Raw genomic sequence first — 4,217 nt, forward strand, 5'->3', positions numbered from 1 at the left:
GCAGCAAGGGTTGTCACCTTTCCATTGCCAGAAATCCAGGAAATCTACCCCCCCAAACGATGCAGGTCTCTATAAAAATATATTGCATAAAACTGCTCATATGTAAAACCCTGCTTCATCTGAATAAATCATATTCATACATTTTTAGTAGTATGTGCTATTGGCTAATCCTACATAGAAAAGAATTAAGGGCCACCTCCTGGGATCATAGGATTCACAGTGCACACAAACAAGCCAAGGCACACATACATGCTAGGCCCCATCAGCCAATGAATGTTCTACCTTTTGCTTCCACACTTCTTCCTGTTACTCATTCTGGGGGTATAGTTTTTCTTTAAAGGAGACATATCCTATAAAAATTATGAATGTGCCAGTGAATTATACTCCTCTAGATATGTTGTGTTTCGAATTGATTTTTTGAGAAATTCCACCAAAACCTCACTAGCCCCGCCCATCTGTTCCACTTCCTGCTGGCTGAATTCTCTGGATGTGCAGGGGAGCCGGCGGCCCTCAGTACACTGCACCAATCAGCAGCTAGGCTGACCTGATAGGGAACTGAAGCCTGTCTGTACTTGTGTAACTGCAGGGTTATTATTGGCTCTCCCCCTCCTACTATGCTTCTGGCAGGGACCATTAGGACACACCCACCCTTCATTTCACACATGGACAGAGAAGTGAGAGGATCTATAGGGAGTTCCAATAAAGGGGCCATTTTTACAGATAGGATTAATGTTTAGCACAAAGAGAAACCAGCACCATATATTATTCATAATTGCCTACAAAATTAGGGTTTTCCCCATTTATCCAATATGTCTCCTTTAATAAGAGGAAGTCCCAGTGGTGTATTACTCCAGGAGTCAATCTATTCCTGAGCCTGACCACTTGAGTCCCTATAATGGTACTATTGACACTGCAGGGTACTAACCCAACTGGCCTCCTCATTGAAGCCTCTGGCTGCTCTGCTAACTACCCTGGTTCTGCCTCTCACTCCTAGAGTGAGCTATTACAAAACCTTCCTGGCACTTCACCTACTGGAACCTACCTCTGTGCCAGGCCCTTAAGCACAAGTGAGGAACCAAAAGAGACAGAGCACTTGGTAGCTTCCATTTTTATAAAATAGGGAACCCTGACACCCCATGGCCAAATACTGAATTACCAAGGGAAATGCTCACCCCTCCCAATGTAATACTGGCCAATACAGGTTACACAGGCCAAGCCAAGCTTTAGATCACCAAAACCCTCCTGGGGATAAAATAAGAATGGCAAAACCTTCCCACCCCCAACACATGCAGTCAACCAATAAATTAAATCTCCATCGCCCTATACCCTCTTGGACACCCTGTATCATCATCACTTCGTACACTAGAGTTTTCTGCTCTAGAAGGCCATTCCATATCTTCACTCTGTTTATTATTTCCAGTGCCTGTCACCATCACATTATCTAACAAATCATCTAGGGATTACAGTATATCTCACCCATTGCTTATGCTTTGCTTTGTTCTCAGCATCTTTATGTACCTTCCTATACATTCTCTTAAGATGATTATGTAACCCTTTCTTGGCACACTCACTTAATTTGGTCTGTATATAGGCTTTGGTACAGGAGATTTTTTGTTCTCTTTGAATTATAAAATACTGGGAACTGGGATTAAGTGCAGTGCCTCCACCTAGTGGACACTGAGGAGCACACCTCAAGGGGATTTCCACTAGGAATAATCACACACAGTTTGCAGCAATATCAAACTTTATATAACTGTTGAAATAGAATGTAAAACGGCTTTAGGGATAACTGAATTTCCTGTCCTGAGGAATTTGTACTGTCTATCCACTCCTGGCACAGTCTCTGTAGGTGCCCAGTCCCAACTTGGATCTGGATAGACCCCCAACCCTTAAATCAGTTCAGTCCCTTCCCCAAGAGCTCTTAAGTCCCCCCAGGTAGCGCTACCTACCCCAGAGTACCTTCCCCTTTGAAAAGGTGGCTGCTCCCACGTAGCAGGCAAACGAGCAATACCTGTTCACCCCAGGGGACACACGCAGAGATTCCACAGAGGACTTTGTAATCCCTGGCAGCCCTGCAGACTCATTTCCTTTCAGTCTGAACTCACAACAGTGGTACTGGCTGCTCACTCTGTATCTCTCTTCCAACACTGGCAAAAACAACAGGGGTTCCCTTTTCAACTACTGGGCCCGTCCCTAGATTTTTGGCTCCAAACCTTAAGGTTCTGCCTTAAGAATAGATACCCTAGCACCCTTTGCCCCACTCTGCAGCTGCTCTAGTGTCACTTGCCCCCACATGTGCACTCCCCAATCCTACCTACCTCTTTTACACCAGCTTTTCAAGTCTCTCCTGATTTCCCCCATCATCCCTGCCTGCCGCACCCCCACCCTGCATCTGCAAACAACACTCTCACCCCCCAGCCTTGGCACCTCACCCCCTGGCCAAATGCTCACCGCCCCCCCATGGACCTGCTCTTGTTTCCTAGCTCTATTCCTTTTTGTGCTGCTCTCTCGAGTCTGTAATTGCAGTCTCTGTCTTCTCTAACTTCTGCTTCTCTGTTTCCCAAGAAGGTATGTTATGCAACAAGATCCTACCAAATAATAATAAAGCATGTTGGCAGGGTGCTGTCGTACAAGAGGCAGCATATACCAGGAAGGGGAAGCAAGTGTACATTTGTCTGAGAGGATCTGACAGGCCCAGTCCAGCTGACTGGTTATTTTTAGAAGTGAGTACAGAGCTACTATTTAACTGTACAATACAGCAGCTCTGCCTCAGCAAAGACTGTAGGATTAATTATATCTTTGCTCAGGGGGGATGTCTGCAAACAGCCCCAGGGTTCACATAATTTTATAGCTAAGCAGGATGTATGAGTGGTTAGTGTATGGCTGGGGGTGCGGACTGTGCCACATTTATAGCAGGGCATTACGGAATTGGTTACTTTTTGTTAGGGCCCGCATAGGAGCTAAATTGTAACCTGTTGATGCATATGGCAGCTCATCACATTCCCATTGTTTCCATTCATTTAATAAAAACATCTGAAATGTTTGTGTTTTCAGCTGTTGTGAAGGAGAAGTTTGTTATTGTGTTGATATAATTACAGCCCCCTCCAACAGTTTAAACATTGATCAAGAACTGCAGGTTATGCCTTGCTCCCTATGGGATACGTTCTTAAAGGGGCAGTATATCCTCTTCCACATCAAAAGTGCAAAGTATAGGGCTTGTGCCAAATTTATGCCTATAAAAATTTTGCCCATAAAATATATGGTTTTTGTTATTTCTCGTGCTAAACAGGGCAAACAACTACTCCATTTTGGCCCTTGCAAGGGCAATCATTTGATTATTAGTGCACAGATAATCCCCCTGGACTCCAATTACAACAAAGGGGTAAGGAAAGGGGCAATTATCTTCCTTGCAAGCACCGAACATGGATCCTTAGTTTCCTTGTTGTGAAAACTGTGCCGGCTGCGCATGTACAGTAGAGTGAATAGCTGCATTTAAACAAAATAAAATTCGCCTTTTTGCCTTTGAAGGAAGAGGATCGCTCACCTGCATGTACCCTGGGCCGGTGCAATTTTCTGCTAATAGGAGCACTAGCCTGGGGTATCAGGTAAGCGTAATCGCTGGGGGGGGGGGGGGGGTCATAACATTTGGCAACCACCCCAGTGATTTTAGCTTTCCTTTAAAGCACCAGGAACTGCAGTGGCCCTGGCACCCCCGCTGCCCTGTGTGCTCGCACATTGTGTGCTCGCTTGGTTGGGGCGGGCCAAGCCGACCAGGTTGCCTAGAGTGCCCAGTTGGCTTGGCCCAGCACTGGTTCTATAAATGAACTAGAGTGATGGGAGCATATCCCACTTTGCTGGCTCTGTTATCATTGTGGCCTTATACCCCAATCAAAGGGAGCATAACAGACAAGTGATGCTGTGCATCTGAAATATGGGGACTTGAAAGATAATGGGCCTGTTGGGTTTTTTTTCCCCCGTTTGCGCATATAAAGAAGTCCAGTTATGTGAGCCGGTAGCTCCCTCCACCATCCAAGGGGTATCAAATTCTGCTAATCCACATACTGGCAATAGATAATAGCAGTAAGAACTGTTCACAGAGTAAGCCCAAACCATTCATTTTTGTAACTATTTTCAGTTTTTGCAAATCAGCAAGTTCCTTCCCCAAATTCAGAACTGAACTAAATTAGCTCACTCATACCTATTAATAAAATACTGTA

The sequence above is a fragment of the Xenopus tropicalis genome, chromosome 8 (genome assembly GCF_000004195.4).
Source record: "Xenopus tropicalis strain Nigerian chromosome 8, UCB_Xtro_10.0, whole genome shotgun sequence".
In the NCBI taxonomy this organism is placed as follows: domain Eukaryota; kingdom Metazoa; phylum Chordata; class Amphibia; order Anura; family Pipidae; genus Xenopus; species Xenopus tropicalis.